The sequence below is a fragment of the Neophocaena asiaeorientalis genome, unplaced genomic scaffold, assembly GCF_003031525.2.
Source record: "Neophocaena asiaeorientalis asiaeorientalis breed wild unplaced genomic scaffold, Neophocaena_asiaeorientalis_V1.1 scaffold344, whole genome shotgun sequence".
NCBI classification, from domain to species: domain Eukaryota; kingdom Metazoa; phylum Chordata; class Mammalia; order Artiodactyla; family Phocoenidae; genus Neophocaena; species Neophocaena asiaeorientalis.
The window spans coordinates 1,255,079-1,275,702 of record NW_020174693.1 but is presented as its reverse complement, the minus strand read 5'-3'; the positions used below and the strand labels follow the sequence as shown (position 1 = coordinate 1,275,702).

The following is a 20,624-nucleotide window of genomic DNA, read 5'->3' as shown; positions in this document are numbered from 1 at the left end:
TTTTACTTCCCAAATTTCATAGGAATGCATGTGATTGGCAGAACTGAATTCTCAACCAGATTTTAGTTGCAAGGGGGTCTGGGAAATGTAGTTTTTAGAATGGGGTTGATAACACCAATCACAATCTCAATCATACCCCTTTTAAAAATTCATGATGCTGGGCTTCCCTGGTGGCGCAGTGGTTGAGAGTCCACCTGTCGATGCAGAGGACGCGGGTTCGTGCCCTGGTCTAGAAAGACCCCACATGCCGTGGAGTGGCTGGGCCCGTGAGCCATGGCCACTGAACCCGGGCGTCCAGAGCCTGTGCTCCACAACGGGAGAGGCCACAACAGTGAGAGGCCCACGTACCGCCAAAAAAAAAAAAAAAAAAAAAAGCATGGTGCTTATTAGCATTTTTAGGCTATAAAAAATATCCTGCAGTAAAGGAAACTATTAAACTTTAACCTTGCTAAACTCAGCTTTTCCCCAAAGTATTTGACCATGGAACTCCTCATGCAGCAGCCCTTCATTAAGCAGAACACGCTTGGGGAAATGCACTGCAGCAAGCTGGGGGCAGTCATAATGCAGCACACACACAGGCATCAATGTATCAATCAAGCAACCGATAAACATAAAATCAAAGAGCATCTGCTGCGGGCACTATGGTGGGCACTGGGGCAGCTCCATAGGCTAATAATCCCCATCAGCGCAACAAACATAAGGCAAAATCCCTTTCCCTGGAGAGACTGCAGTATAGTTGAGAAAACTACTGTTTAGGCCTAGGCCCCCAGAATTTAAGATGCCAAAATTTATACAAAGTGAGAAACGAGTTAAGACTAATAATTGCGGTAGAACAGAAATCATGATCCATCATTGAGGGGCAAATCCAGCCAGCAATCCGAGGTTTTGAAAATAATTGAATATTGTTACGTGAGTCAAATACTTTCTGTAGACAGGCCACACCACTCTCTATTGTCTCTTATCTGCCCAAATCACAAAATTATGTTTCTCTTTGGCACCTGTAGGCATTTGAATATGACTTACGCAGGTGGACACGTGCCGGAGAGAAGACTGTGGAAAAGGTGGGATTTGAACTGAGCTTTGAAAGCTGAGTGGGACATCCTCAGCAGTATTTCTCCGGGACCCCTAAGAGAATATGTGAGTTACCTATGTTAGTGGGCATGATATGGTTCAAGGGGAATCCCTGATTCAGCCTCGCTGAGCACTCTGGAAACAGGCTTCTGCCTCTCTGCAGGGAGAAATTTCTAATGAGAACAGAATATATGAGGCAGGTCTCAACTGTGATTTAGGGGAGAGAATGTATCTTTCCTAAAGGAAAGAGGGTACAGAAGAGGAAGCCAACATATCCCTCCTCATTTATGGGAGAGAGAGAGAAAACACATGCTATATTATAGCTATTGCATCTCATTGTTCTAGTGGGGCTATCATGAATAAAGCAATCTTTTCTGCACCCAGACTCAACTTTTAAGTGGCTTAAGTGAAATACTTAAAACACAATTCCCCATGCACCCAAATTTGGAAATCTTATCCTATAAAATTGGGATTTCTTTTCTCCCCTCACTTCCCACCCCCCCACTTACTTATACTGAAAAACCTAATACAATCTATTTTTTTTAGTGCTTTCAAAGAGAAATCCATTTTCAGGAGGACTTTTAAAAGCCCTAAAGACCATTAATTAGGGAACATAAAAATGAAGGGGTTTTTTGGGTTTTTTTTTTTTTTTAAGGTAGCAGCATTATTCAGGCTCATAAAACTGGCTTTGGGAAATTGAAGAGAAATTAGAATGAATGAAAAACATTCATTTTTTCTGTACCACAAAAAATACATCTTTTTGTACCACATTATTAGAATTATTTCCAAGGTGATCATTATGGAGCAAGAAACTACTCACCGTAAATGTTACCTAGCTGGTTTTATACCATAAACATCACTATTTATTTGAAACCAACCATGGCATCGTTGTCTTTAAAATGGATAGCTAGCATTCATTCTGAAAGAAACACACGTTTCATTCATCGTCAACTTCCTGGAAGCTGGATTAATGTTGCTTTCCCTCTTACAGCAAACGCACACATATGTCACCAGCAAAGGATACCCCCAAGGCACTCAGCAAGTGAAGGGAAGAGTTGGGTCCAGGATGTGGAACTCTGGCTTCCTAGCCTATGTGAAATACACCAAAACCAACGCCCCTCAGATATCAGCCTGTTGTTCATTCAGGAAATAGTCACTGAGTACCTACTAGGCACCAGGTACTGGGGTAGGCACTGGGGATACAACAGTGTATAAAAGACATGTATCTCTACCATCATGGAGTTTACAGTCAAGTAGGACAGAAAGTGCACAATCAAATAAATATATAATTCTAAGTGATGGAGGACAATGGGGGAGGCAGAATTCTACCAAGAGAGGGTTACAGGGACAGCCACTCTGAGGAACTAACATTTGAGCTAAGATCTAAAGGACCAAACTTTCTGAGAAGAGGCCACAGTGAAGGCAGAGACACTGCACTGAGAAAGAGTGGGATGTCTGAAGTGTTCCGTTTGCAGTGAGCAAAGCAGATAAGAAAGGGAGGTGATGTGGCCAGAGACGGGGCCCATGGCGAAGAGCCCCGATTTCACTCTAGGGGTCATGGGAAGCCACTATAGGGCTTTGTATTAGTCAGCTTGGGCTACCATAACAAAATACCATAGCCTGAGTGGCATAAACAACAGAAATTTATTCCTCACAGTTCTGGAGGCTGGGAGTCCAAGATCAAGTCAGCTTGGTTCCTGCCGAGGGCCCTCTCTCTGACTCGTAGACCACTGCCTTCTCGCTGTGTGCTCACATGGCCTTTCTGTGGTATGTGTGCAGAGAGAGAATAAGCTCTCTGATCCCTCTTCTTATAAGGACACTAAGCCTTATAACCAGATCAGAAACCCACCCTTATGACCCCATTTAACCTTAATTATTTCCACAAAGACCCCACCTCCAAATACAGTCACTTTGGGGGGTTAGGGCTTCAGCATATGAATTTGGAGGAGACATAGACATTCAGTCTGTAATGGGTTTAAAACAGGGAAATAACATAATCTGACCATCTAATTTCATTTTTTAAAGGTCACTTTGACTACTGTGTGGAGTGTGGCTCATGAGGAAAAAGAGAAGAAGCAGAGGGACCTGAAAAAAGAAAACAATGACTTAGACCAAGGTGGCAGTGGTGTTGCAAAGAAAAAAATGTAGGAGAGGATTGGGTAATCAGATTTTTTTTTTTTTTAATTTCCTAATATTTGGAGAAAATGAATACGAGCTGGTATATTATAAAGGAAAATTAGAGCAGGAAGTAACAAATTACCCACTTTTAAATGACTTTTTAAAACAATATCATTTAAGGAGAGAGACAACCTGCGTGGTCCCCACATGGTAATGCTGCAGAATTGTTTTGATCATTAGCCTGCCTTCTTGCATTATCATTGTGATTCATAGTTATGGAAAAATTCAAGAAGGTTGCAAGGTTCAGTTAAGATAGGCAATTAAACATACAAATGTTTATTAGAATACTTATTAGGTTCATATTTCTATGTAACAAATTTCCACAAAATTAGCAGCTTAAAACAATACCCATTTGTTATCTCACCCATTTCTGTGGCTCAGAAGCCCTGGCGTAGCTCAGCTGGGTACTCTGCTCAGGGTCTCATAAGGCTAAAATCAAGGTGTCACCTGGGGTGGGTTCCTGTCTGGACCTCAGAGTTCTCACTCAAACTCACGTGGCTGTTGGAAGAATTCAGTTCCTTGTGGTTGTATGACCGAGGCTCCTGTTTATTTGCTGATTGCCAGCTGGGGCCACTTTCATCTCCTACAAGCTACCCGTGGCTCTTCATTTAAAAGCTCCCCAAATTACATCAGGCCCACCCAATAATCTCCCCCTTGATTAATTTAACTGATTAGTGACCTTGATTACATCTGCAAAGCTCTTTTTGTCACATAACACAACATAATCACAGGAGCAATATCTCATCATAGTCACAGCCTCCACCCATACTCAAAAGGGAGGGAATTGTACAAGGGCAAATGTTATTAGGTGGCATCTTACCCTGCTGACCACAGAATATCACCAAATCCTTGAACCTTGTGTAAAGACTTCCCACATCACAATCTCTTGCCGTGAAATTCCTCACAATATACTCTGTTGAAAATCAGAGGTTGAAATAGAAAAAAAGTCAATATATTGGCTTGGAAAATGAATCTGTTTAAAATGGTCATGTTTGTCAAGGGCCAGCTTCTTGGCTGGTGCATAAGGGCTCTTTCAGTCCATCGCAATGTCTTCCATATTGGTTTTTGTCAGAAGGTATCTTTGGAGGCCATCTTCTTCTAACTTGGGTTCTTTTCTAGAGAGTACTGCTCTCTAACTTCTATTTGCCCTTCAAGAAAGCAGCAGGAACACATCTTCCTATAAAAAGGGACAGTCCTTCTCCCTAACTGGTCTAGGCTAGACTGGCTAATCTGAGCAGCAAACATGTAGACAACCATCAGCTCACCAAGGAACACTTTAGAAAATCTAAGAAGGAACCCTGAGATAAGGAAAGGTGACAAAAGATGAACTAGAGGGTCTGGAAAAATATTTATGGAGGGTGACCTGGAATAGGATGTGTGAGATAAGGAGCCAGATGTGCTCAGCTGGGCTAACCAACTTTTTCACAGCCTTGCCATCAAAAATATAGAAATTGAAACTGAGATTCTGCAGAATGAAAGGAGACTATGGGATGGACATACTGTCTACCTTATCTATGTGACTTTATCGCAGTGGACAATGTTTGATGACAGCTCTCTTCCTACCTCTCAGTATCCTAACAACACCGACTCCACAGTCCCTGGGCATCCTGGCTGTTACCTTGTCCTGCCCCCTTTGTCAGAAAGAGCAGATGTCCTCTACTCCTCTAGTTCCAGCCATACCACAAGTTCCATCTCTCTGACGTGACTGCCAAAATCATGTATCTGGGAGTCACTCCTGAGAATAAATCCTGAAATTTCTACAGCCTGCTGTACATTTCCATATTCTACAATTATTTATTGAGCACCTACTATGTACTACCTGGAAATAGAAAAGTGAACAATATATAAAATGTCCACTCTTATGGAGCCTACACAGTAGCAGGGAGTACAGCGTACAGCCTCCACTGTAACAGAAAATAAACAGATAAATAAACAACAAAAGCAAGATCAATTTAGATCATAGTAAGTGCTAGAAGGAAACTAAAACAGGGTGAAAAGATAGACAGGAATGGGAAAGAGAAGGTCTTTTGGAGGAGATGACATCTGAAGTAAAACCTGAATGCTGAGGAGTATCCAGCTTGGGAAGAGCTGGTGGAGAGGAGAAAGACAGGGCATAGGAGAATGTTCCCGGCAGAGGTAAGAAAGGGTTGCAGTGAACTTGATGGTGGAGGAAAAGAAAGCAGTCACCATGGCTGCAGTACAGTGAATGAGGCAAAGAGTGGAGTGAGGAAGTCACAGAGCTGGGCAGAGGCCAGATCACAAAGGATCTTTTATAGGCTTTAGGAAGATTTTTGAACTTTAGATCCTAAATTATGTCAAAATTACCTCCTGCATCATCTTCCCTCAAACTATTCTTGTTAAATTTCCCATCTCTACCAAAACAGATTTTACCTCCATTCTGCTTCACTTGGCTCAAAATTTAGGATTTAACTTGTCTTCTTATGTCCCTTGGTTCTTAATAATCTATCAGCTATGTCAATTCCCCCCTCCTCCTTTTACTCCTCATCCTTTTACAGTCCCACATGACCACTCTGCCGCAGACTTTCCCCACCTCATGCCTAGACTATTGCAGTAGCATCCTAACTGGCCCTCTGACTTTCATTTCTCCTTGTATCAATCCATCAGACATGATTAACATGTTATTGTCTTAAATCATCATATTCATAATGTTACTCCCCTGTTTACAACCTTCCAGTCGATATCTAGGACTTAAAGGATCAAGACCAAATCCTTGATAGGGGAGGGGGATTCAAGTCCCTAAGCCCCGACATAACTTGAACTTGATGTGAATTCAGACCTTCCCTCTCCATACTCCTTTTTCTTCTCTCTCCCAAACACAGCTTGCTCACTTTCTCCGTCTTGACTTTTCTCACACTGTTTCTTTGCTTGGATGCCCCATCTTTACAAGTCTAAAATCTATTCCTTAGAATCCAGCTCGACATCCAGCTCTTTCTTCTCTCTCAGTCTTTAGAAGAGTAGTTTTCGAAGTGTGCTCCTGGGGGTCCTGACATGCCATTAGGGGGTCTGTGAGATCCTCCTTTCCCAACTATAGCCAGGTGAGGCCAGATTTTCTCCATGTACTTCACCAAAGCAACATATCACAACAGATAGACTGAAGAAGCAGACAGTAAACCAGATATTAATGAAATTTGTAAAAATGTAAAACAATTTCACACTTCTCATTAAATTTTTTTTGTTTTGAAAATGCCAAATAAAAGCAAAACAACACTTAGATAAGGGAACACTTTATTTAGAGAGACTATTGCAATGAGGGAAACACTTTGACTTCAGGACCAGCAAGTGTCTCAAACTCCGACAGACAAAGGCTCCTCTTATATAGGGAGGGGTTAGCAGGGGTAGCAGGGACTTTGTGGGGGAGGAGGACCAGCTAATGGGGTGAGAAGGACACTTCAACAAGAAATGTTTCTTTTTGTAGTTAGCCAGCTCTCAGAATGACCTGTTAAGGAGGGGATGGTCTGCAACTTTGTGCTTTGGTGTGTGCTCAAACTTGGAGGCAAGCCAATATTTAGGGGCCTGTGGGGAACAGAGAAACCTGATTAAAATTTGGTCAAGCCAAAGTTCAGTGGATAAGTAAAAGGTGATTGTGAGCTCTTGGTTAAAAAATATGGTTATTTTTCATGAAAATAATTTTATGTTTACATGTAATAGGTTATTTATTTTGAAATTAATTAGTAAATAAATATTTTAAGTGTCTCATTTTTATATTAAATGCCAGTTATGTATGGTTAATGTTGATAGATATAACCCACATAAACAAAAGCTCTTTGAGGTCCTCAATAATTTTTAAGAGCATAAAGGGATCCTGAAACCAAAATGTTCAAGAACCATTGCTCTGGATCACTCATAATTGTGCCCATTAATCATAGAACAATGATGTGACTTAGAGATCTTTCAGTTCAATCTTTTCATGCTATACATGAATAGAGACTTTGGAAGGCTGTGTGACTTGCCCAAGACCACAGTCAATAAAAAGCACCACTAAGATTAAAATGCTGACCTCCTGATTCCTAATCCTATGTCTACCCTACTGTTGCTACTTTGTTTTTCAGATGTGTGTCTAGGATGTATCCAACCTTTGAGATCAAGTCTCTGTTTTGTACTTCTTTCATAAACTTTAGAGCAGCTGACACACACACCTAATAATCATGATAGGTACTGAAAATTCCTGTTGGATTAATGGATACAGGAAGGAAGGAAGGAAGGAAGGAAGGAAGGAAGGGAAGGAGGGAGGGAGGGAGGGAGGGAGGCAGGAAGGGAGGGAAGGAGGGAGGGAAGGAGGATGCTTTTTGCAGACCCACAGACCTTGAAACCACTGCTGTCTTCCAACAACACCTATACCCATACCATTTCACACACATTAATCTCCTAGTAGTTATTTTTAGACTCCCAGGGCCACAGAAATCTGTTCTAAGAAAAACTCCCAAATATTCCTGAATAGTTTATTCTGCAGCCTGAGATATCCAAAGGAAGGCCCACAGAAGCAGCATGGCTTGTCACCGTCCTGATGTGCACAGCCCGCCGTAAGCCACAGCAGGAATGTCGCTGATGCTTTGCTCTGTCCCACTTTGTTACCCACACCCCCTGTGACTTCACAGAGTCCTGAGTCCTGCTCAAAGGGTTCAAGTGGACCAGAGGAAAAAGGGAGATGGAGGACTGTGTCAACACAGACAACAGCTTCTCCAGTCAGAGGGTGCTAGAGCAGAGCTACAAGGGGGAGATGGGGTCAGGGGAACAGACAGTAAATGTTAGAACAGGCTGCTTTCAAAAAGCAGAAGAAACAAGAAAGGCTATCAATCTTTTAAGAAAAAGGAAAAAAAGCTAGGAAATAATTGGGGGGAAATTATTTCTTAACAAAAGGAAACCATCCCCTCCTTATTTTAAGTGACAGTCTTGCAAAGGCTATAGTCAGACATTGTTCTGTAGTCCCAAGAACATTATCCAGACCTCAGGTCTTAGAAATTAGAATGTAAAGGTGGGAGCTTGTGGGTGGAGTGATTAGCTTGGATCCAACTGTTGATCACTTCACGACCATAAATGAGGGCTTCAGGAAATGTCCATACTGCATAGGAGATGATCCAATGGTCATTTGTTTTCCACAGTCAAGTCAATGCCAGCTAAATTTAGCCACAGATTAATTAATCCTGCTCAGGGTGCTGGGAAACTTTACATAAAGCTCACAGATCTATCTCATTTCTCCAATGTCTTCCCTCAAGTCACATAGGATTCCAAAAACTTCCTCAAGTCCATATATTTGCTCACCCTTCACTGCTGTCACCTGGGTCCAAGTTACCATTGTTGCTCATTACATCAACCAGGATAACGCGAGGAAAATGAAGTCCAAGCTCTGATTAGAGGGAATTTAATATAGGGTGCTAGTTAGAAAGGTGTTAGAAGAGCTGAAAAGCCAAACGGGATATGATGATGCAACCCGGAGATTAGTGACATCAGGTAGCCACTATTCCCTCCAGGACTGGAGGAACCGAGGGAAGAGATGGCACTGCTCAAGTTTAAGAACTAGAGAAGTCAGGTTTCAGAAACACGAACCATGAAGAACAGTGTCCTGCAGGATCTGGGCCCACAAACAATGGGACTGTCCAGGGGACAGAACAGCTGACACCAAAATGACTAACATTGCTAGGGATGCACCACAAAGAAGAAAGAGACAAGAGGAAATATCCTGGGTTCTCCCTTCCTCTAGTTCTGCCATCTCCTTCCACTGTCTTCCATTGGTTCAGCCCACCCAAAAGGTAGTTGGCCAGAGAGTTTGGGAAATAGACTTTGTTTTGCAAGGGAAGAGTGGGGAATGGATTTGAGAATGAACAGGTAAATGATGAACAGGTAAATCACTAACCCCATGGTAATTTCCTCCCAACTGGTCTCCTGGCTTTTACTTTGGCCTCTCTCCCATCCTTTCTCTACAAAGAGATCTTTATAAATTGATCTTCATCACCTCTAACCTTCAATAACTTCCTATTGCTTCCAGGATAACAACTAAATCCCTTAGCATGGTCTACAGGGCCCTGTGTGGTCCTGCCTCTACAATCTTCCCAGTTGCATTTCAAGCCATTCTTCTCCTCAGTCACCAAGACCCAATCCTAAGTGCTGCCTTCCAAGTCCCTCTAATGTGTCAAACTGCAGGGCCTTCACACCAGTCCTTCCATCTGTCTGGAAATATCTATTCCCCCTGCTTTGGCTAAATCTTACTCACCCTCTAGGTTTCAGCTTAAATGTCACTTCTTAGGAGAGACTTTGCTGAGCTTTCCTGATTCAATGAGGTGTAACATTCGGGGTCTTCATCAATTCCTGTTCTTTTTCCTTCGTGGCACTTCACATAGTTTATAAGTATATATCTACTTACATCTCTATTTTTTAAATATCTGCTCCCCACCTGTCTAGAAACTCAACAACAGTAGGTATTTCACTGAGCATCACCTCTGGGGTAGCTGCTGCATCTAGCACCGTGCCTGGCATTAAACTACTCACTAAAGAATAGCAGAGGATGTGTACAGAGGGATGCTGTGGTGGGAGCATATTATTTAATTCATATGTTTTTCCAAGATGCATCCAGTCTCCTTTCTGATCCTTCATTTAGAAACCCAGGAACTAACCATTTCTGAATAAAGTCTCCCCAACGGGTGCAAACTCGTTGCTGCTAAATTGAGCTTCAAGGATACATTTTTTTGACTTCTGTGTTTAGAAGGACAAAAAGTTTATTGTGTCCTTTGGAGAATAACTCTTGCTGAGAAAACAGGAGAATTCTGAGGCGGCCAGTTATGCTTTTGTGACAACATGTGAAAAAGCTTCTCCCTTTTTATTTTCCCATCAACATTGTAACTTGTCCTTATTTTTTTTGTGTGGTTGTGATTCTGTCATGCTTTGTAATGTTCATTTAATAACATAAGGATATCACAGCATGTTTATATTACTCACAAAAGACCATACCATTCTTTCCGGATGTGTAGCACATTTTTAAAAAGCTCTTGTAAGTAGGTTTTGTTTTTCATGCAAGAAAGGCTACTAGTTTAATACAAGTCAAGGACACATCGGTGGTTGTAACCACGGCCCCTCCTTGTGGCAGAATACATGCAATGACTCCAAATGCCATCTCTATTTTTTTTCTCTCTATCTAACCTTTATCAGCAAACCAACAGAGAAGCACAATCCCCAGGCAATCTTGGCCTGTAATTTTAGCCATGGCTTTGCTGCATTCCTGCAAGTTTCCTTACCACCCAAAGCATTTTCTTAATGGGGCAACCCTCAAGCCTTTTTAATTCTGGCTCATTATTTTTCATTCTACTGAGCTAAGTGTGTTAGTAATGAAAACAACACAAAAGTTAAGTATGGTATACACACTGATCTAAACTTTTGAGTTGGCAATTAGTTGGAGCGAAATGCAATTAGATGTCTTCCTTCAAGTCCTAATTTACATGCTGGAAAACATGGGCAGCTTTCACAAGTAATTGCAAAAATAAGCCCTGCTTTCTGTGTTTGTGTGCAAATACAAAGCTTCCCAGCACACCTGCCTTTGCCTAAATAGAACAGAGTCCCAGGGGTCTTCTTGCTTTATGATCACTGAGATATACAGCAGAAAAGAAACTGATCAGCCTTTAGGTAAAAATGTATTTTCTCTCCATTGCAGAAGCTCGTCATTAATTGGCATTAACTTTACCCATGGAGAGCTTGTGTGTATAAACTAAGTCTGACAGTATCTCCATGTAACCCCATGAGGTGAATTAAGGCTCTTCAGAGATCTAGCACCCCTTTTTGTGTACTTAGAGTAACAGCTAATGCAATTCAATTCATTAAACATTTCATGAGCACCCACCCTATGCAAGACTGTTTGGAGCCCTGGGGGGTACAAATTGAATGAGATACAATTTGACATCAAGAGGTTACAGCCTAGTAGAGCAGATAAGGCACGAGAGGTTACAGTCTTGTTGACATCAAGAGGTTACAGTCTAGACATCAAGAGGTTACAGTCTAGTAGAGCAGATAAAGCACAGACACAAATACTATCATGAGATAGGCTCCGCAAGAGGTTGGCTGGGTACGGAGTGACTAAGGAGTAACACTCCTAGAGGCTGCACCTCCATGTCTCCTGACGAATGATGAGAAGCGGGGGTGTCTCTACCATGTCAGTGCCCCAACAGAGAATCTAGTTTTAGCTCAGATCCCATTCAAGAAGTTACTCTTTTTTAAACTGAAGTATAGTTGATTTAAGAAGTTACTCTTGCAATACAAGGACATGGCAGGAAGACGTCCCACCTCTGCAGAAACACAAAGTACAGAAAGGGAAAAGTAAGGTGATTTTGTAGGACATAAGAACAAATGAAAAATCAAGGACTATGGGTTTTCTGCAAATAACATTAAGGGCTCTGATAGAAGAAAGCAACATTTTACTGCAAATGTGGGATCAAAACAACAAGGGACACACAGAAAGAATCCAGGAGCTGGTAGAACTTGGAGGATACAAAGAGGGGAAAAAAAATATCCAGCACAGAACAGAAAACTTTCTGTTGGCCACACTGCTGAGTAGGTTATCAATTCTTTAATGAGGAGAAAACTGACCAACATCAGAATCCCCCCATGTATAATGTATAATTCCTTCTTTATAAATAATTTTGTCTAGTAACTGCATGTAGTTCTCATTGCATAGTATGGGTTCAGTTATTTTTTACTTATTTATACCCCACGTTGCTTCAAGGCAGCTAACATTTTATTATCTCGATAAATTCCTAAGATAAAGAGCGCTTTTTAGATATTGTCATATACATGTAATTCTAAACTGGGTGGATCCCACCTGACTGCAATGATCAAGATTTTAATGCTCAGAGCTTATAAAATCTCACAAGTAACACACTGCATTGTATTTGCAAAGGGTCAAGACTTTTCTGTGCCTGAGTGTGCTATAGATTACAAAAATGCAAAATGTTGCAAAATGCTGTAGCCAAGATATAAACAGAGAAAATAAGTAAATTCAGTTGGAGGGACCACGGAGAACCTCATGGGGGGAGCACCTCTTAAAGGATGGATGGGAAGGTAGGAAGAGAGGCATTTCTGACATGGGAATGGTGTGTGCAAAGCTACAGAGTTAGGAAATTACCTGGCTGTATGCACTGTAGAGAAGAAGAAAACAGAGAAATGCTTCTCCATTTATGTTCTCACTTTTTAAGTCTTTGTTCTTTTTACATAGAGGGAATACTTTTATAGGAGATGAAAGATAGCACAGTACCTATTTCCCTATGACAGATAATGAGATGCTAATGGGGCCCGCCTCAAACCAGATGGAGAATGTCCGCCAGCACAGTTATGAGTTAGGGAAGGATTTCAGAGAAAACAATTCTTCTTAAAAATGTCCTCGCATCCTTATACTCAAGTTCACTTTAAATTCCTCTAATAGAAGCAAAATCTTTCATTTTACAATTGGTAATGGTGTGTTAAAGGGAAATACTCTTAGAAAAGACAACAGAGTAGCTGTCATTCCCATGGAAGTGTAGATGGCGTCACTGTCTGTTGGGTGTGGCCAGGATTCTGGAAAGGAGAAGGGGACAAAATGAAACTGTAAGCCTGAAACAGGGACCAGGTTAAGGTCCAGAAGAAGAAGGTTGGTAGTAAGAATGACTAGTGTGGCCGATTTCATACTTATATGGGAAATAGTTGTAGGTGCAGAGATAGTTCCCAAATGCCTTCTTGAGCAGGGCAGGGCAAATTTAGTCACTGCATTTTGGTACATCTCTCTAATAGTCACAAACTTTCCTATAAAACCCAGCACAAATATGTCCAAAGACGTCAAAATTGCTATGTTCCTTGCTGCCATTCCAGATTTCAGTAAGATCTTTTTTTTTTTTTTAACATCTTTATTGGAGCATAATTGCTTTACAAGGCATGTTAGTTTCTGCTGTTTTTTTTTTAGATTCCATATATATGTGTTAGCATACGGTATTTGTTTTTCTCTTTCTGACTTACTTCACTCTGTATGACAGTCTCTAGGTCCATCCACCTCACTACAAATAACTGTTTCATTTCTTTTTATGGATGAGTAATATTCCATTGTATATATGTGCCACATCTTCTTTATCCATTCATCTGTCAATGGACACTTAGGTTGCTTCCATGTCCTGGCTATTGTAAATAGAGTCAATAAGATCTTTTTATTCTACAAGGAAGACCAGAACTATGGACTGCTGAACAATTATTTAAAGGAGAACCCTATTTTTAAACACAGACTTAATTTTTTTCAATATTCAGAGGTAATACACCTGAGGTTTGGAAGAGGGAGAGCTGCCACAGAAATTAAGAACATGCAGGACCACTGCTTAATGCCAGTATAGGAAGGGCTTCTAAACAGGAGTGGCATGATTGAAGAGGGGCTCCCTTTTCATGGGAGAGGGACTATAGGCTGATAAATCAAGAGGTGCTTTTATAAAGAGAGCATCACTAAATGGACAGGGGAGCCTGGGAGCTGTCAACTACAGTCCCACGCTCTGTAGGAGACATAAGGAGGGATCACAGGTGATTAGAAGTGTTTTGAGCTAACTGACTCTCCCAGGTAGGGTTAAGCTTAGCAAGAAGACCCCTGCCAGACTATTGCTCCAGTTTTGATCTGCGCCCAGTAAGCAGCTGGCATCATGACCCTTTATCAAAAGCATGTGTGAGTGGATGAAAAGATAAAGTAGAAGACGGTAAGTAGGAAGTATCCAGGTGTCCATGGTTAATTGCATTAAGCCTCACTTGTGCATCTGTGCATCACATGGGGTCTTTTTTTCTTTGTATACGAGCATCATCAGCACAGAGCAAAGGGCAGGGAGGTCCGCACTTCCTTCATCAGTTATGTAGAGATTTACTTATTTCCAGACATCAACTGTACTGCACTGTTTTATTGTCACCACATTCTCTTATGTTCCCTGCTGAGAATGCCTTTTAATAATGACCAACTATTCTAATAGGAGGATTCCTGGCTTGTTTTAAATTCATTCAAATTTAAAATCAACAGGCAGGTAAGAAATAGCAAGAGCCTCAATTAGGGTAATGGTTTTTTAAAAAAGATAATTCCAAGAAAAAATATGGGAGTTAAAATCCGCAGGAGTTGGTTATTAACTGGATTCAGTTGAGAACTATGGGATATGAGTTGGGTGACTGAATAGAGGACGGTGCCATCAACTGAGGTGGAAAATTGACTACCTGCAGAACTCAAGGTGCCTAAGGGACACTGTATTAATAAAGATCAAGCTCTACTGTGGCAACAAATAGCCCGAAAATCTCAGTGGCTTAACAAACTTTTATTCCTTGCTCATATTACAGCCTATTGCAATTTGGGCAGTTCTCCTAGGAAGCTCCTCTTCAAGGAGTGACTCAGGAATCCAGGCTCCTCCCATATTGTGACTCTGCCATCTTGGAGAACTTTGCTTCCAGGCATGAGGATAGGAAAGTGAGGGATTGGTGCATATCATTTCCGTCCATATCAATCCATAAGCTAGGGCTCATTCCCAAACTAAATGCAGGAGAGGCTAGCAATTATAGTCTTCCTGTGTGCCCAGAAAGAAGAACAGGGTAGGGTAAGCATCTAGCCATTTCTGCCACAGACATCCAAGTAATAATAGGGTAGATAGCTGAATAATCCAGCCTAGGGCGAGAGGGGCAAGAGTCAGAGCTAGAGATGTAGATTTGGATGTAACCAACTACTTAAACCTAGAAAAATCTATCAGATCAATCAAGGGGAGCATAGATCACAAGAAAAGAAGGGAAATCTGAGAAACACCAAGTTTTAAAGAACCAGAGAAGAAAGAGACATGGAGAAAGATGGCCGAAGTAGAAATTCACCAGGGACGAGGTGGGGAACACAGAAAGCAGCATAAAGAATTTTCTTCTAATAATTAAGAGATGTATTCAGCATTCACTGAGGTGAAGCTGATTAAGAGTGAAGGGGCCATGTTTACAGAGTCAAAACATTAGCTCATTCTGATGAAGAATTTTTATTCCTTCTGGGTAATAGAGAACTGCTGGGATTTGTGGTTTGGATGCTGGATCAATGAAATTTCTAGGACCTCTCCATCGTATTAACATAAACAATATTAGGATTTTGAGAAAACACTTTCAGAACTGTTGGCATCTATATAATAGAAGGTAAACTGGGCTAGTAGACATATGAAGTGAGTCCTAGTTCTGGCTCTGTGTGGCCATGATGAAGTCAGTCTCTCTGAATGTCAGTACCTGTCTCTGAATGTGGAAATGCACCTTTAATAACAGCAATAATGGGTGACATTCAGTATTCACAATAATGAGTGTTCATGATGTATCAGACCCTGTGCTAACTCCTTCTCACAGATTATCTCATTTATTCAATCCTATTTATTCCAGTCCTATGAAGGAGATAATTTGAGAATATCCACTTTACAAATGGGGAAACTGATGCTGCGAAAAGTTAAGTAAGTTGCCCCTGATCACACACATGTGAAATTTAGGTACAGACAGGTAGAAATACAGGCTCAGAAAGATCAGGATCCCCACACCAGTTGATGCTGCCAAGCTTTCTTCATTTATTCAGAAAATATATAATGAGTGCTTCAGAGACATTGTCCCTGCTCTCAACGAGCAATTTTCCAAGAAATGGGAAGCCAAGCACAGCACAGAGGTCTTTAACTCCCAATACCCAAGCGAGGGAGCTAATCGGGAGCTACGCTCTCCTCAACACACACTTCCTCACCCAGGCGCTAAGTGGGATATATTTCAAGTCCAGAATTTGATGGGCCCTTAATACATTTGAAAAGGTACTTTTCCATTTTTGAGAAGGTGATTCCCCCCATCTTTGTTAGCTGAGTAGGTTAGTAATTAGGTTCTTTATCACTTTGTCAAAAATGGGAGCAAGGAAAGCTAAACAAAGCTAGACTTCAATGACCTGTATTCCATAATGTGAAGAAAATGAACAAGGTGACCTAATTTTTAAATCCCTTTCAAGGTAAAGAGCTCAATCTTTTCACTTACCAAAAAAAAAAAGTGTTTTTCTTTTAAAGCTATCTATCAATTTACATAGTATAATATCCTTATTATAATAAACCGCAGAATTTAATGTATTCTATGAGATTGTGAATATGACCATGTAATACAAATTATCAGAGAAAAACTACAATATCACAATAAACTAAACTAGCTTACTATTTTACTTTTTAATTTCAATTTAAGTGCATTCTTTATTCCCCTATAATTGTCAGTAAAATTAAATTCTCTTTTCCAATTAGACTAAAATCAAAATGTTTAGCTGTTGAGCCTCTCTGAGCTGTCTATAAATCTCCTTTAACAGGTAAAATAAAAGCCATATCTGGCACCCTATCAGTCTCCAACAGTGTTACTACATATTGTATGCAATAAAAAGATGGTGACTTTTTTTTTAATTTTCAAAGCCCAACTTCAGAAAAGATGCCTCGCTAATGATTTTACTTTCCTATTACTACCAATAAACCTATGAAGCCAAGCCTTTTTACTGCTATATCCCCAGGGCCCAGCCCAGGACCTGGGTCATAGTGCATATTCAATATTTGGTTCTTGAATGATTTGAATAGATAAAAACATATTATTTATTAAGGATAGAGCAGTGAACACGACATATAAGGTCCCTATCAAGAAGCCTACATTTACGTGATGAAGGATGGAATAAAAGCAAACAAGTAAATAAAATAATTTGTTTTAGCAAGAGATCATAGCTGCTAGCATACTCTTGACACCCGCCCCCCCAAATAGTCCTCATTTATACCATTGAAGGTCATCCTCTTTAACTGACTGAACAGCTTCTGGAAGAATAAATATGGTATGATATAAGTGGGCACCCCATCAGCCAGTTTTGTCTACTGAGGCCTGGTTATCCACCTTGACCAGCCTTACAATCTGTTCTTTAATAAACAGATGCCCTACACCACCCCAGTTCCAGCAAAGCGACTGCTAAAATAGCCTGAAGTTGTCTGCATGCTGCTAGTTTCTCTCACAGGCTGGAGAATCCTCCAGGGCAAAACTTAATTTCAATTATTCTGCAGGGCAGAAACTAAAGACTAATGTCATCTGGGTCTGTAGATGTACATTTGCAATGGTTCACTTAAGAATGTTGTTCTGGGTGAGCTGTATGCATGCATGCCTATCTCAAATGTTTTGCACACATAGTTTTAAATTGTCCCCATTTGATGGAAGGTAAACACAGTGGCCCTAGGCAAAACTGAAAATCAAGACAAGTCTGTCTTAAATATCTAGCCTCCTCTTTCTATACCCTGCTATATTATGCTCATATACTCACTATTCGTCAGGGTTTGTGCAGGAAAATGGAAACCACTCTAGGTATTTCAAGTAGATTTTATTTTAGTTCAGATAATTAGGTGTTATCAAATCATTGGAGGGGGGCTTGAGGAATGAGCCCAACTAGAGCACCAAAGAAAACAATTATTGTGTGGGGGAGGAAGGTTCGGATTTTGAAATTTAATTTTCATATATAGCCTGAATAAAGTAGCTGTTAGTTGCTCAAAGAATAAGAATTGCCTATCAAAAACTCTATTCAAAAGCTTTTGGCTTTTCTAAAGAATTCTGGCTTCAAAAGCAGATTTCTAAAATTTAAGCCTTACTTGGTACATAAGAAAAGTCTTTAAAATTCCATGGAAAATAACTATTCACTCCAAAAATATCATTTGGAATTCAAAAACAGAAGAAATAAAGCTAATATCCAGCATTGAGAGGACTGTTTTAAGTGGAAGAAACCTTCTAAAGATCAAAGGTAATACAATAACTAATTCCAACCTTTGTCTTTTATTACCATTTTGTGTAGGTTTAGGTACTTTGGGTCTGTGCTGTCTCCTCTTTCCTTTACTAAGCCCTAGGAATCTGTAGCTTGCTTACAGACCACAGGCAGCAATATTACCCATTATAACAGCACTAGATCTACAGTCTACCTTCTCACATTCAAGAATTTGACAAAATCATTCCATAAAGCAATTTATGCAGAATTGCTCTATTACTCTAAAAATAAAATTAAACTTTGAAGGGAAAATTTTTAACTATAATAAAGTACAGTTTAGAACTTACATGGTTCTAGTACCAAACTGTTTTATTCTTCTATTTTTGTTTGCAATATGTATTGGTACCTTCCAATTCTCTTTGAAGATCTGCCCATGCTGGCATTCCCCGCCATTACAAACACCTATGGCAGTCCTTTCCTCCAGAGCTGCACAAAGGATGTCTGTTTACATGGTGCTTGGTCCTGACTGCTTAAGAATGAAGCCATCTCCACAGCTGTGGAAGCAAAGCCTCCGAAGGGGCTATGATGCTCTCTGTGCCTTTTCCTAAGTCAAAATAAAGAAGGCAAAGCATCCAGAAAAACCCAAAAAAGGAGGGAGTTCAGTGAATTTCTGGGTTGGCAAACACGCAGAGATTTGGGGAGAATGGCAGGCTGGAAAGGGCATGGGAGCTCCGAGCCCTCTCCCCATACTTTGCCCTCTGCATCTCTCCCACCTGGCTGTTCCTGAGTTTTACCTTGCATAATGAGCTGGTGATCTAGAACTTATGGGGACAGAAGACAGGGGCCTTAGACCCTAAGGGCAAAGTGTGTGTCCTTCATCTGTGCACTGAGAATCATCCATCCCTCACTGGCTGAGTCCAAAACAGACTGGAAAAGAGAAAAGCCATGTGGCTGACAGGGTCTTGGTACTCCAGCTGGCACAGGCACGCCTGTGCCTCTGAGGTGTGAGAGCCGAGTTCAGGACATTGGTCTACCAGAGACCTCCCGGCTCCATGTAATATCCAACGGCGAAAGTTCTCCCAGAGATCTCCATCTCAATGCTAAGACCCAGCTCCACTCAACAAACAGCAAGCTCCAGTGCTGGCCACCGCATGCCAAACAACTAACAAGACAGGAACACAACCCCACCCATTAGCAGAGAGGCTGCCTAAAATCATAATAAGGTCACAGACACCCCAAAACAAACCACTGGACACGGTCCTGCCCACCAGAAAGACAAGATCCAGCCTCATCCACCAGAACACAGGTACCATTCCCCTCAAGCAGGAAGCCTACACAACCCACTGAAATAACTTTAGCCACTGTTGGCAGACACCAAAAACAATGGGAAATACGAACCTGCGGCCTGCAAAAAGGAGACCCCAAACACAGTAAGTTAAGCAAAATGAGAAGACAGAAAAACATACAGCAGATGAAGAAGCAAGGTAAAAACCCACCAGACCAAACAAATGAAGAGGAAATAGGCAGTCTACCTGGAAAAGAATTCAGAGTAATAATAGTAAAGATGATCCAAAATCTTGGAAATAGAAGGGAGAAAATATAAGAAATGTTAAACAAGGACCTAGAAGAACTAAAGAGCAAACAAATGATGAACAACACAATAAATGAAATTTAAAATCTCTAGAAGGAATCAATAGCAGCATAACTGAGTTAAAAGATATTCCATGCAAATGGAAATCAAAAGAAAGCTGGAGTAGCAATTATCATATCAGACAAAATAGACTTTAAAATAAAGACTATTACAAGAGACAAAAAAGGACACTACATAATGATCAAGGGACCAATCCAAGAAGAAGATATAACAATTGTAAATCTCTATGCACCTAACATAGGAGCACCTCAATACATAAGGCAAATGCTAACAGCCATAAAAGGGGAAATTGACTGTAACACAATCATATTAGGGGACTGTAACACCCTGCTTTCACCAATGGACAGATCATCCAAAATGAAAATAAATAAGGAAACACAAGCTTTAAATGATACATTAAACAAGATGGACTTAATTGATATTTATAGGACATTCCATCTAAAAACAACAGAATACACTTTCTTCTCAAGTGCTCATGGAATATTCTCCAGGATAGATCATATCATGGGTCACAAATCAAACCTTGGTGAATTTAATAAAATTGAAATCATATCAAGTATCTTTCCCAACCACAACACTGTGAGACTAGATATCAATTACAGGAAAAAAAACTGTAAAAAACACAAATACATGGAGGCTAAACAATATACTACTAAATAACCAAGAGATGACTTCAGAAATCAAAGAGGAAATAAAAAGATACCTAGAAACAAATGACAATGAAAACACGATGACCCAAAACTTTAGAGAAGAGCTAACACCTATCCTTCTCAAACTCTTCCAAAATATAGCAGAGGGAGGAACACTCCCAAACGCATTGTACAAGGCCACCATCACCCTGATACCAAATCCAAACAAAGATGTCACAAAGAGAGAAAACTACAGGCCAATAGCACTGATGAACATAGATACAAAAATCCTCAAAAAAATATTAGCAAACAGAATCCAACAGAACATTAAAAGGATCATACACCATGACCAAGTGGGGTTTAT

The 20,624-nt window shown here is 40.6% G+C and overlaps 1 long non-coding RNA gene across 1 annotated transcript in view; it reads right to left on the bottom strand.

The window, feature by feature from the left end:
- The window catches only part of LOC112409031 (uncharacterized), a 222,941-nt gene that overhangs the window by 116,121 nt on the left and 86,196 nt on the right, over positions 1-20,624 (bottom strand). Inside the window, exon 2 of the long non-coding RNA XR_003005079.1 lies at positions 4,070-4,162. This is a non-coding gene — a long non-coding RNA (uncharacterized LOC112409031). The remainder of the gene's footprint in view (positions 1-4,069; positions 4,163-20,624) is intronic.